Source organism: Bos indicus x Bos taurus, chromosome 10 (assembly GCF_003369695.1).
Source record: "Bos indicus x Bos taurus breed Angus x Brahman F1 hybrid chromosome 10, Bos_hybrid_MaternalHap_v2.0, whole genome shotgun sequence".
NCBI lineage: Eukaryota > Metazoa > Chordata > Mammalia > Artiodactyla > Bovidae > Bos > Bos indicus x Bos taurus.
The window spans coordinates 38834207-38848884 of record NC_040085.1 but is presented as its reverse complement, the minus strand read 5'-3'; the positions used below and the strand labels follow the sequence as shown (position 1 = coordinate 38848884).

General features: G+C 38.7%; 1 long non-coding RNA gene across 1 annotated transcript in view; it reads left to right on the top strand.

The window, feature by feature from the left end:
- The window catches only part of LOC113900212, a 35845-nt gene extending 22301 nt beyond the window's left edge, over positions 1-13544 (top strand). The window contains exons 2-3 of the long non-coding RNA XR_003513090.1: positions 1419-1662; positions 11619-13544. This is a non-coding gene — a long non-coding RNA (uncharacterized LOC113900212). The remainder of the gene's footprint in view (positions 1-1418; positions 1663-11618) is intronic.
- Positions 13545-14678: the final 1134 nt, after the last annotated feature.

The window sequence follows — 14678 nt, the reverse complement described above, 5'->3', positions numbered from 1 at the left end:
TATTCTGGACACTTCATATAAATGGAATCATATAATATATGTGCCTGTTGTGTCTGGCTTTCCTTACTTAGCACAGTGTTTTCAAGGCTTATCTACATTTTAGCATGAATCAGTATATTATTCCTTTTTGTGCCTGAATAGTGCTCCATTTTGTTAATCCATTCATCAGTTGATAGACATTTTGGGTTGTTTCCAGGAATACTCTTCCTAATCAGTGTGTTAATTCTTTCAGTGTGAAGGTCCAGGGCCAGTGGTATTATCATTATCAGCCAGATAATGAGGGTTGTTATCATTATCAGCCAGAGTGTGAGGGTTGTAGAGGAAAAATAAGTTTGAGATAGTCAGAAACTTTCATGCTAGAGGAATGACTAAACCCATCTATTCTTTGGAAAAACAACAAGACCCTACTTTATAAAACAGGGAACTATATTTAATATCTTGTAATACTCATGCAAAGAGTTAACTCATTGGAAAAACCCTGATGCTGGGAGGGATTGGGGGCAGGGGAAGAAGGGGACAACAGAGGATGAGATGGCTGGATGGCATCACCGACTCGATGGACATGAGTTTGAGTGAACTCCGGGAGTTAGTGATGGACAGGGAGGCCTGGCGTGCTGCGATTCATGGGGTTGCAAGGAGTCAGACACGACTGAGCAACTGAACTGAACTGAACTGAATAATGGAAAGGATATGAAAAATAATGTATATATATGTATGTATGTATGACCATGTAACAACCACTTTGCTGTGCAGGAAAAATTAACACAACATTGTAAATCAACTATACTTCAATGAAATAGGAAAAAATTAAAAAAATGAATCTATTCTCTTAACATGTGATATTACCAAGTTGTTGTCCGAGATTATCAAAATATTTGCAGGCAAAAAATCTAGGACAATATTATAGAGGCATGTCAGGTAGTTTGTTAATTAAAATATGCTTTTTCTGGATTTGGGGGATTTTTGGGTAATTATCAATTTTTTCCAAAATGTGTGATTTGTGGTTTATTTTCTCACTTTAAATAAAAACTTTAAAATCTAATTTTATATTTGTAATTTCGTATTTCTTTTCTTAAAGAAAGCCCCTCCACCCCCCACCAAGTTATGCATATAAGCTGGCAACCCCTTACAGTGAGGATCCGCCATGCCTGAGGGCAGCCCTTTCAACCCACTTTCCTTGTCGTATACTTTGAGGTGGTCAGATGTGAGGGATTTCCTCCCAGGGAATTATACAGAAAGCTGCTCATTTTGTGGTTTTTCCACCCTTTTATTGTCTACCCTTTTCCTTCTCACCCCGGGAGGCTTCCAGGAGAAACTAGCTCACAGAGCACCTTCATTGAGCATGCAATACCTTCAAGAGTTGTTGTAATGGAACGTCGCTTAGCAGATGTTCCCATCTCTGCTCCCCTTCCCTTTAGGGTGGAGTCTACTTCCCCACTGATGATGGGCTTGGCCATGTGACTTGCTCTGGCCAGTGGAACATGGACAAAGAAGTCCACGTGACAGTTCTAAGCACCAGCTTTAGGAACTCTACAGTTAGATCAAGCTCTAGAAGCCTGTCGTCCTTCATTGTGGGCCCTGGAAGAAGATGTACAGGATGGACCTGCATCCTGAAACCTACATTCAGCCTGAAGAGGAGCAGCTGCCATGGACCTGCAGACTGTGAGTGAGAAATAAATATTTGTTATTCCAAGTTATTGAGATGGCCGTGTCTAAAAACACAGTAGTACTGCCGCAGCAGCTGACTCGTCAATTGCACATTGCCAATCTGAACAGCATAACTAATATCATTGATCTCTCAGGAGGCAACTAAGCTTAGTCCCAGAGTGAGTCCCAAATTGACTACAAGAGGACCTTTTAGTGTCTACCATGGTGTGAGCTCTGTACCTTTTTCAGAGAAGGGGCAATTTTAGATTCAGTGTTTCCCTGTTGAGATAAACAGTGGTAAAGAAATAAAATCAATAAAATGAAAAAGATAAACTGTAAGAAGAGAGAAATAGAAGTAACATAAAATTGTTCAACAATGTGATCAGCTGAAAAAGATCACAAAGACTGTCTGAACAATGGTGGTTAAAGCAGCAACAGAGGATAGAGTGGGTTTCTTCACAGCAGGCACTGCTTACAGGCTGAGCATCCCTACCGGAAAGCCTCAGACACTCTGATGAGACGAAGATGGAGCAGAAGACAGACTAGGGGTGAGCTGGAGGAGCCTGTTGTGCATTTCTCTTCCTGGCTCTGCATTTAGTGAAATCAGCTCTGGTGGGAGCATCTACACCAGAAAAATGAGCAAGTGCTATATAGATAAGGGTTCTTTTCCTCAGAGAACTAGTTGTTAAACGTTTAACAGTGCATCACTGTGACAAACCATAATAATCTTTCAGAGGAAATACCAGAGAATATCAAGCAGTCCTGGCAGAAGTTCAAAAGCATACAAACCCTTAACCACTTCATCTCACTACCCCCTGCCCACTGCAGTGCCCCACGACTCCCTGAAAGCCCACTTTCTCAAACACTTTCTTGTTATGCCAAGCAGGAAGCTTCCCAGGGGTTCTTAGAACAGGCCAGAAAACAGAGTACATTCTCAAGGAGAAGCAAAAGAATGGATGAAAATATGACTCCTGACATAACAGGGCATGCCACCCCTGAGCACAAAGTGAAACTTGAACTATCCCTTTGATCTTATGAGGAACGTATAAAGCAAAGTAAAAGGGCCCTTAACAGCACTTGTATTTGTAGAAGAGCAAATCTCACTTCCTTTATGCTTTTTCTCCAATATCTGCAACTCTGTCTTGAGTAGAATTGCAGATGGTTTTTTCATTCCCTTTTTTTAAATGTCTGGAGAAACAGCTCAACTTTCCAAGTAGAATTATTAAAAGAATTTGGGGTAGGATGTAAAACCTTTCACTTTTTCCTAGTTGTCAACTCTTCCTACATTATCATAAGTTCTCATAAGCTTAGTGACTTCCCTCCTGTTCCCTCCCCTCCTGGGCTACACTTTTGTGATTTTTGTCAGTAGGCTCAAGGGACACTATTCCCTCCACCGATTGGGTTGTGGTGGGACGAGGTCAAGGGTATGGGGAGAGAGAGAGAGAGTGACTAGGCAGCTATGTTGAGTTAACGTGACATCCTTTTTAAGGATGGACATAGTGGACATAGTCCACTTTGCATAGTTGTCATTTTTTGTGCTGATGTCTTTGTCTTGTATGTATGACTCCATCAGTGCTGCCTGTAACATCCTCATAAGAACAATTAAAAGTTTAATTTAATGGCTATAATATGTAGAGAAAAATGAAAAGAATCTCCACATCCTGAGAAAGCTTCAAAAAAGATAAACCCTGTACTTTAGTGAAAAATAATGCTTTAATGTTTTCATTATAAAAGCATCCATGCATATTAAAGAAGATTTTGCTTCTATGGAAGCAAAACCCAAAATAGCTAAATCCGCAGGATATGGACTTTTTGTTTTCTAGAGTTTTCAGGTCCATTTTGGTTGGATTGTCTCTAACATCTATTGATGTGTGTGCGCTTGTACTTATTCAGATATAGAGCAGAAGATGCAAATGGGCAGCTTTGGGGCCAAAAAAATCATCTGGCCTGTTTTATCTGGCCTGGGAAATATATTTATACTTTAAATTCAGATTTAACATGCAAAACTGAAGAGATTTCGCTTGAAATCCATACTTAGAATTTTTCTTGAAAACTTTAGATGCATTCTCAAATGTCAAGAGTGAAGAAGAGGTGGTCTCCCTCAGAAGGGGCAGGTGCTTGCCAACTTGAAAATTGTCCCAGTGCAGTTTCTTTTATTTATACTGTGTTTGACTCCTGTTGGTATTTAAATTTAATGCTCTTGATATAGAAGTTTTCAAAATAATTGCACCCAGTTTTTCCATGCAGCTTTAGCTTGGAAAAAAGTTCAGCATTTTTCTCTAAGCAGTAGCTCACTAGGCTTTCCGTATGTTTTCTCTATGATTGTACCAATGCATGTGAAATAGTATATATCAAGTGTGTAATAGTTTAAAGAGCAAGATAGCTGTTATTTGTAATGTTTTCTTCCCACGTTTTCTATGTGAATATCCTTTTTATTAGCGGGAATCATATTACACATGCAGTTTCATATCCAGCTTTTTAAGTTTTTTCTTGTATTATAAATACTTACACTACTCATTGAGTATGTACTGCTTAGTTAACTTAGTCTCTCCAACTTCCCTGATAGCTCAGTTGGTAAAGAATCTGCCTGCAATGCAGGAGACCTGGTTCAATTCCTGGGTCAGGAAGATCCTTGGAGGACTTCCCTGGGGGCTCAGGTGGTAAAGTGTCTGCCTTCAGTGCAGGAGACCTGGGTTCAATCCCTTGGTCAGGAAGATCCTCTGGAGAAGGAAATGGCAACCCACTCCAGTACTCTTGCCTGGAAAAATCCCATGGACGGAGGAGCGTAGTATGCTACAGTCCATGGGGTCGCAAAGAGCCGGACACGACTGAGCGACTTCACTTCACTTCATTTCACCCGCTCCAATATTCTTGGGCTTCCCTTGTGGCTCAGCTGGTAAAGAATCCACCTGTAATGCAGGAGACCTGGGTTTGATCCCTGGGTTGGGAAGCTCCCCTGGAGAAGGGAGAGGCTACCAACTCCAGTATTCTGGCCTGGAGAATTCTATGAACTGTATAGTCCATGGGGTCGCAAAGAGTCAGACACAACTGAGCGACTTTCACTTCACTGCACCCCCACATGTTTACCTATTTAGGTTTTTCTTTTTCTGTCATAATTATATTATAATAAATATCTTTGAGCTTGAAAGCTTTTTTTCTCTATTGAGGATTCTTTCACTAGGATACATGCCTAGAAGTGGGCTAAGAGAAAAGGGAAGGTTAGACAACAGCCTGATCCAGATATCATAGCCAAAGTCCAAAATAGCTATATCCACAGGATGCAGATTTTTCATTTTTTTTAGCATATAGTGTTTTGGGGTCCAAAATCCTAATGAGGCCAGTAGTCTTGGAGGCCACTTTACATTTTCCTCCACAGGTAATTTCTCCATTTCTTTATCCTTCTCTCCAGTTCATCCTACCACCTGGAAATTATTCTTGAAAAAAGATCCATCCAAAGTTTACTGTCCTGAATCTGAATCATTTATTTAACTTTGTTCACAGAGGCGTGTAACCAAACTAGAAGCCGGGTACCATGAATCTGGACTGTGGGGCTGGATTAAAATTACCTAAGATGGAAAGGAGAGGCTGACGTGGCTGCTCAGACTCCCAAGCCAAGGGCAACAAGGGGAGCGGACCTTGCTCACTGCCTGGAGCTGTTTACTAGTGACGTGGAGTCAAACAGCTTTTCATATATTTCTTTCTATGAATACTTCATAAAGCCAGAGTTTGGAGGGAAGGGGGAAATATGAACATCTGAAACCTAATTTGAATAAATGAATATACCTAACCGGAGCAAACTGTAATCGAACTTGACAGGAGCAAGTTGTTTCTTGGTTGAATTTGAAATTTATTTCATTAAACATATTTTTCTTAGTTTCTGCCTCTGGGCTTTAGGATTTGATTCTAGTGATTTTACTACCTGGGAAACTGAGAGGGTTTGTGTATCTGTAACTTTCATATAACTTTCATGAAGTTGTAGTTACTTGTCCCTAGTTCACAGTAGTGGTGGTGGTTAGTTGCTTAGTCGTGTCCGACTCTTTAGTTAGTTAGTTGCTTTAGTAGTGGTGGTGGTTAGTTGCTTAGTCGTGTCCGACACCAGGCTCCTCTGTCCATGGGATTTCTCAGGCAAGAATACTGGAGTGGGTTGCCGTTTCCTTCTCCAGGGGAGCTTCCTGACCCAGGGATTGAACCCACATCCCCCGCACTGCAGACGGATTCTTTACCACTGAGTCATACTGTGCTTGGTAATGTAAAAATGTCAGCAGTCACTTGCCTGGAAACTATCACAGAAGTTTCCTCTCGGGGATTTGTTCAAGTTCATTTCCAGGCATATTCAAATAGAGAAGACTAAACCTGTTAATATTCTCACTTCAGTGGTTTTATGCAGCTTCATAGAGGCATTTATTGCCATTAGTAAAGAAGAAAACTAGGTACTTCTTTATAAAGTAGGTACATTAGTGTTCAAGTTAATAAAAAGAGTGATGGAAATGATTTCAAGATAAAGAAACTCTATCTCAGGGAACATAAAAAAGGCCAGGTGGGACTTTAATTTGTAAACACATTACTTTGTAAATATTGTTCACAGTACGTTAATATAAGTATTGATTTTCACATCAGGGATAGCAAACCTTGCCAAATCCTAGCCTGCTTTTGTTCAGATTATGAGCTAGGAAGATTTATTTGTGTATTTAATATAAGCTTCTTTCACCAAAATGTCAAAGGTAGTGAGTACATATTTATTCTTCCTGTGTCTTTCATCTAAGTTATAGCAAGCACTTAACAAATGCTTCTTTGGTAAGCGATGACTATCTATCTATGTAATATCTATCAATGTATACGTATAGATAAGTATCTATCAATGTATAAAAAGCAGAGACATTATTTTGCCAACAAAGGTCTGTCTAGTCAAAGCTATTGTTTTTCCAGTAGTCATGCATGGATGTGAGAGTTGGACTATAAAGAAAGCTGAGTGCCTGAAGAATTGATGCTTTTAAACTGTGGTGTTGGAGAAGACTCTTAAGAGTCCCTTGGACTGCAAGGAGATCCAACCAATCCATCCTAGAGGAAATCAGTCCTGCATACTCATTGGAAAGACAGATGCTGAAGCTGAAACTCCAGTACTTTGGCCACCTGATGCGAAGAACTAACTCACTAGAAAAGACCCTGATGCTGGGAAAGATTGAAGGTGGGAGGAGAAGGGGACAACAGAGAATGAGATGGTTGGATGGCATCACTGGCTCGATGGACATGAGTTTGAGTAAACTCTGGGAGTTGGTGATGGACAGGGAAGCCTGGCGTGCTGCAGTCCATGGGGTTGCAAAGAGTCGGACATAGCTGAGTGGCTGAACTGAACTGAACTGATTAATGTATAAATGATACTGTTTAGAATAGGCTCAATTACCATGGGCATCTAAATTTTATAAATTATTTTTATTTACTCATGTTTTAATGGCTTTCCATAAGAATATATCATCTAGACTGTATACCTGTATGTAAAATTAATAGAATATATGAGGATGAGAGTAGGCTTTTTATCTTTTCCTGGTTTTATTGAAATATGACTGGCATATAACATAGTATTCGTTTTAGATGTATAACATGATGATATGATATGTTTATGTATCACAAAATGATCACCACGGTAAGTTTAGTTAACATCCATCACTTCATGTAGTTATGAATTTTGTGTTCTTATAATGAGAACTTTAAAAATCTAGTCTCTTAGCACCTTTTAAGTATGATACAGTATTGTTAACTTTAGTCACCATGCAGTACTTTATTATTTTTTAAATATTGATGTATTTGACTGCATTGGGTCCTAGTTGCAGCATGCAGGATCTTTTTTTTTTAATTAATTAATTTATTTTAATTGGAAACTAATTACTTTACAATATTATAGTGGGTTTTGCCATACATTGACATGAATCAGCCATGGATGTTCATGTGTCCCCCATCCTGAACCCCCCACCCACCTCCCTCCCCATGCCATCCCTCAGGGTTATCCCAATGCACCAGCTTTGAGTGCTATGTTTCATGCATTGAACTTGGACTGGTGATCTGTTTCACATATGGTAATATACATGTTTCAATGCTATTCTCTCAAATCATCCCACCCTTGCCTTCTTCCACAGAGTCCAAAAGTTTATTCTTTATATCTGGGTCTCTTTTGCTGTCTCACCTATAGGGTCATTGTTACCGTCTTTCTAAATTCCATATATATGCATTTATATATTGTATTGGTGTTTTTCTTTCTGACTTACTTCACTCTGTATAATAGTCTCCAGTTTAATCCACCTCATTAGAACTGATTCAAATGCCTTCTTTTTAATAGCTGAGTAATATTCCATTGTGTATATGTACCACATCTGTCTTGCCAGTTATTCTGCTGATGGACATCTAGGTTGCTTCCATTCCTAGCTATTGTAAACAGTGCTCTGATGAACATTGGGGTACATGTGTCTCTTTCAATTCTGGTTTCCTCGGTGTGTATGCCCAGCAGTGGGATTGCTGGGTTGTATGGAAGTTCTGTTTCCAGTTTTTTAAGGAGTCTCCACACTGTTCTCCATATTGGCTGTACTAGTTTGCATTCCCACCAACAGTGTAAGAGGGTTCCCTTTTCTCCGCACCCTCTCCAGCATTTATTGTTCGTAGACTTTTTGATAGCAGCCATTCTGACTGGAGTGAGATGGTCCCTCATTGTGGTTTTGATTTGCATTTCTCTGATAATGAGTGATGTTGAGCATCTTTTCATGCGTTTGTTAGCCATCTGTATGTCTTCTTTGGAGAAATGTCTGTTTAGTTCTTTGGCTCATTTTTTGATTGGGTCGTTTATTTTTCTGGAATTGAGCTGCATGAGCTGTTTGTATATTTTGGAGATTAATTCTTTGTCAGTTGCTTCATTTGCTATTATTTTCTCCCATTCTGAAGGCTGTCTTTTCACCTTGCTGATAGTTTCCTTTGTTGTGCAAAAGCTTTTAAGTTTAATTAGGTCCCATTTGTTTATTTTTGTTTTTATTTCCATTACTCTTGGAGGTGGGTCATAGGGGATCCTGCTGTGATTTATGTCAGAGAGTGTTTTGCCTACGTTTTCCTCTAGAAGTTTTATAGTTTCTGGTCTTACATTTATATCTTTAACCCATTTTGAGTTTATTTTTGTGTATGGTGTTAGAAAGTGTTCTAGTTTCATTCTTTTACAAGTGGTTGACCAGTTTTCCCAGCACCACTTGTTAAAGAGATTGTCTTTTCTCCATTGTATATTCTTGCCTCCTTTGTCAAAGATAAGGTGTCCATAGGTGCGTGGATTTATCTCTGGGCTTTCTATTTTGTTTCATTTACCTATATTTCTGTCTTTGTGCTAGTACCATACTGTCTTTACAACTGTAGCTTTGTAGTATAGTCTGAAGTCAGACAGGTTGATTCCTCCAGTTCCATTCTTCTTTCTCAAGATTGCTTTGGCTATTCAAGGTTTTTTCACAATTTCCATACAAACTGTGAAATTATTTGTTATCGTTCTCTGAAAAATACCATTGGTAACTTGATAGGGATTGCATTGAATCTACAGATTGCTTTGAGTAGTATACTCATTTTCACCATATTGATTCTTCTGATCCATGAACATGGTATATTTCTCCATCTGTTTGTGTCCTCTTTGATTTCTTTCACCAGTGTTTTATAGTTTTCTATATATAGGTCTTTTGTTTCTTTAGGTGGATTTGTTCTTAAGTATTTTATTCTTTTTGTTGCAATGGTGAATGGAATTGTTTCCTTAATTTCTCTTTCTGTTTTCTCATTGTGAGTGTATAGGAATGCAAGGGATTTCTGTGTGTTAATTTTATATCCTGCAACTTTACTATATTCATTGATTAACTCTAGTAATTTTCTGGTGGTGTCTTTAGGGTTTTCTATGTAGAGGATCATGTCATCTGCAAACAGTGAGAATTTTACTTCTTTTCCAATCTGGTTTCCTTTTATTTCTTTTTCTTCTCTGATTGCTGCGGCTAAAACTTTCAAAACTACATTAAATAGTAGTGGTGAGAGTGGGCACCCTTGTCTTTTTCCTGACTTTAGGGGAAATGCTTTCAATTTTTCACCACTGAGGATAATGTTTGCTGTGGGTTTATCATCTATGGCTTTTATTATGTTGAAGTATGTTCCTTCAATAGCATGCAGGATCTTTAGTTGTGGTATGTGAACTTCTTAGTCACATAGTTACTAAGAAGTTACTAAGAAGTTTCAGAGAACAGTGCCTAGTTCTCTGACCACAGGTCAAACCCGGGCCACTGCAATGAGCACATGGATTCTTAGCCATTGGACCACTAGGAAAGTCCCATTATGCTGTACTTTACACCTCAGAATCTATTCATCTTATACCTGGAATTTTATGTATTGACCACCTTCATTGATTTTTTCCACCACCTCCCCACCCCCAGCCTCTGGTAGCCACCAGTTTATTTTCTGTTTCTATGAATTTGGATCATAGAAAATATGAAAAAGATCATATAGTATTTGTGTTTCTCTGTGTTGTTTCACTTATCATAATGGTCTCAAGTTCCCTTCATGTTGTTGCAAATGGCAGAATTTCCTTGTTTTTATGACTGAATAATATTCTATTGTAGATATACAATATTTTATTTAGCCATTCATCTGTCAGTGAACGCTTATGTTGTTTCCATGTCTTAGCTGTTATAAATAATATTGCAATGACCATGGAGGTGCAGATATCTCTTGGGTATGTTAGTTTCATTTCCTTCAGATACATACCCAGGAATGGAATTGCTAGATCGTATGGTAGTTCAATTTTTAATTTTTTTGAGGAAACTCAATACTGTTTTCCATAATGACTGCACCAATTTACATTCTAATCAACATTCACTTTCCCTTTTCTCTAGTTCCTTGGCAATGCTTATTTCTCATGTTTTTGATGATAGCCATTCTAACAGGTATGAGGTGATATCTCATTGTGATTTTGGTTTGCATTTCCCTGATGATTAGGAATGTCAAGGACCTTTTTATATACCTGTTGGCCATCTGTTATTCTTCTTTAGAAAAATGTCTATTCACTTCTTCAGCCCATTTTTAATTGGATATTTTTGCTATTGAATTGTGTGAGTTCTTTATATATTTTGGGTATTAACCCCTTATCAGATACATAGCTAGTTCACAGTATGTTAATGTAAGTATTGATCTCTATGTCAGGGCTAGCAACTTTGACAAATCCTAGTCTGCTCTTGTATAGTCTGTGAGCTAAGAATAATTTTTAAATGTTTAAATGGTCAGGAAAAAATCAAAAGGAAAATAATACTTTGTGACTTGTGAAAATTATATGAAATTCAGACTTTAGTATCTATACATCAAGCCATATTGGAACACAACAATCATGCCTGTTTACTTATGTATTGTCAATGGCTACTTCTGTGCTATGAGGGCAGAGTTGAACAGTTGTGACAGAGACCATCTGGCCTACAAGACCTAAAATATTTACTCTCTATCCCTTTACAGAAAACTTTTGCTGACTCCCACTCCAGTGGATTTAGAGACATAACATGACACATCTTAACCCCCTTACTGAGAGATTCTGTCATTAGTAGAAGATCTAAGAGAGATGACCCACATGACTTGAAATCAAGTATTGAACCTATATTGGCTAAATTTGTAGGTGCCTCTAAATAAGGCAGGATAAGGAGAACGTTGTTCATTGAAAGTTAGAAAAAGAATTAAAATGAATATGATAAAGGATTATTTTGAAATAGTCATTTAGGATCTAAAATGAAATACTAAAGGTACAAATTGAGGAAAACTGAGGGAAAGTATGGCATTAACATTCTGATGAACAGTGTCAAATCATAATGTTAAAAAGTAACTCACATTCACAAGAGAAGCAAACGTAGGCAAGCTTTAGTAACAATGCCATTTGCGTCAGCTTGAAAACAATGCTTCTCCCAAGCTCAGGAGCTGTGCCTTCTGGTTCTTAGGATTCTCTCACCGTGGACTCCATAAAGGCTGTTGACTCCTGAGCTGATATAAACGCTGGTGTCCGGATTTTGGAGCTCCAAACTAAGACGTGAGACTGAGGGTTCTACAAAGATAACTGTGAGTGGGGAGAAATAGATGGATGGAAAATGATCCTCAAAGCTGGTATGTCTAAGCTGGGGAATGAAGACGGAGCAGCAAGCACACAGACTGGATGTGAAAATAAGCCTCCCCACTTATTAGCCAAGTACTTTAACCTATCTTAGCTTCTTTATCTAAATTTCCTTATCTATGAAATGAAAATATCTCTTTAGGTGATTCTTAAAGGAATTAAAAGAGATAATGTCAAAGGAACTTTGTAAAACGCAAACAGATGTGGGGCACTGTTGTTGATAGACAGCCGAGCTGGGACAGTGATTATCCTCAAGTATTGAAGAAGTATTCCATACGGTTGTTGAATCTGTACACTGAACAAGGAGTTGCAGCCAAAATGGCCAATGGGGGCTTGCCAGACTGTTGCCCTGGCTCAGACTAAATTCATAAAGGATATAAGAGCACCTTTCTCACGCTAAGGCATCCTCTGCCTGGCAGGACAAGCACCCACCCAGAAGAGGTATCTTTCCCCATTCAGTTTCATGAAGGTGCCGTGTAGGTTTTGCGCATTTTTATATAAATATACAGCAGCATTGTATATTCAATGGTAGTCAAGAGGATAATGCTAGACAGTTGTTTTCCATCTCCTCAGTGGAGATGCAGTATTTGTTGAACTTGAAGTTAAAGGAGAGCTCAGGCAAAGAGAAGCTCTGTTGATCTAAGAGAGCTCAAACATTAGACCACTTGAAGTGACAATAGAATATCCATCTTTGAAAAATCTTTTAAGACAAAATAGGAGATCTTCTAGATGTCTGCCATCTAAACATCTCTCTGACACATTTTCTGGTTCTCTGATTCTTATATTATCCTGAGTTTAAAAGACTTTAAGCCTGCCCTGTGGCTTTTCCCTGGTTCACTCACCAGGAAAAATAAAAAATTATTTCTTTTTCTTAGTTGGATTTGTATTTGTCAAATACCAAACTGCATTGCATAGTAATAATAAGTTAAACAAAAACAGACAGGAAATATTTGAAACTTTTGGGAGTCTATAGATGTCTCATGTCCTGTGCATGGAACTTCTTTACAAAATTTTTTCTGACATGTATTGCTTAATCCATTCAACTTTGTAACCTAGTCTGTAAGAATTGCTTCCCAAATGGCGATGTTTCCTCTGCATTAACATGAGGTTAGCCAGTGAGCGATATAATCTGTTGACATCAACAAGGATAATACTGCCTGCTCTGAGCCAGGAGTTGAAATCAAAGCAAACAGGTAAGCTGTTGGCCTGAGCCAGCTGTACCTTCCAAAGATCCCAGCATGCTGATTTCCCTTCCATTTTTGGAAATGCTGCAGGAATTATAGCTGAATGTTCCTGTGTTGAAATAATGGCTTTACCCTCAGGACCACTTTATGCAGAGGACTCTGTTTTCAATATAGTTTTGCAAACAGTGACCTTATCTGTATAAATTTGCCCCATAGAGAACCATCTTTTTTTTTTTCCCCCAGTGATAGCAAATGGCCCACAAATGAATACTGCTTAAAATGCATTCATTGACTGAAGGAGTGCTCAAACACTTCTAATATAGAATAGTTTACATTATAAAATACCTTTAAATGTTATGTAAGCTTTTATAACAACTCTGAGAGTCACAGACAAATATAATCCTCGTTTAGCAGATGAGGAAATACACCTGGAAGGAAGTTAAATATCAGAATCAGAATCATAAAAGTCAGTAGCTAAATCAAATTCACCCCATTACTCTTGGTCAGGCTCTTTTTTATTTGTATATGTATAATTTTATTTATTTATGTATTTATTGGCTGTGCTGGGTCTTCATTGCTGCAAGGGCTTTTCTCTAGTTGTGGTGTGTAGGCTTCTCATTTGTGGTGGCCTCTCTTGCTGTGGAGCCCGGGCTCTAGGGCCTACCGGCTTCAGTAGTTGCAGCACGTGGGCTCAGTAGTTGTGGCTCCAGGCTCTAGACCACAGGCTCGGTAGTTGTGGTGCACAGGCTTAGTTGCTCTGCAGCATGTGGGATCTTCCTGGATCAGGGATTGAACCCATGTCTGGTCAGATTCTTTTTGGGCCACTCTTTCTGAATATCAAGCAGAAATAGAAGCTTATTTTTGGGTATTCTGAAAGGTAAATAAGGGGACACCACCACATGATCACATTGGATATTAAATTATATTAATTCAGTTAACCTCTTATTGTTACATTTTCTAATGTCACACAGTTTAAAAATTATTTTCAAGGTCTTCTGTGTGAAACACAGGTTAAGATAGGAAGTTCTTGACCTACTTTTAATTGTTCTTCATTTCTAGAGATTTAAACCTCTAGAGGTTATTTTCATTCTATCATCAACCAATTAAACTCCCTGTTCATACTGAATAGCTGCCCTTGAGAAATTTAGAGTTGAGTCAGGGAGGCCGATTATATATATTCCAGTTGGAAACTATAAGTGTAATCCCAATGTCTAAAGCTGCTAAACACAAATGTGAGTCCATTAACACACATAGGCAAGTCTTCATGGCTATTGACTGCATGTCCAATTTCTACCAGTGTTTCTCTCCAAATAAATCTTGGGATTCCCAGAGATGCACACTTGGTTGTCTAAGTCCCGGTCTTGGTTACTGAAGCAACAGTGGGTGACAAAGCCAAGATTCTGAACTCCTGGTTCTGACAGTGCCTCAGAGGTGTCTCTCTGATAGTGGAATACTGCTCGCCCTGAATGGCCACTGCCAGGGTCATACCTGTGATGACCACCAGGAGGACAGTTGGGTTGTCCTTTCTAAGGGTTGAGAATATTTCTATAATTGATCTCCATCTGTGCAGGGGAGAGAAATGGACACACAATTTTGTTCAAACTCCTAAAGAAGCGGTTTACCATGAGGGCTTTAGTCACGTTTTGATGCAGTGTCATCAGTAAAGGGTTCAGTTCATTTCAGTTCAGTTGCTCAGTCATGTCTGA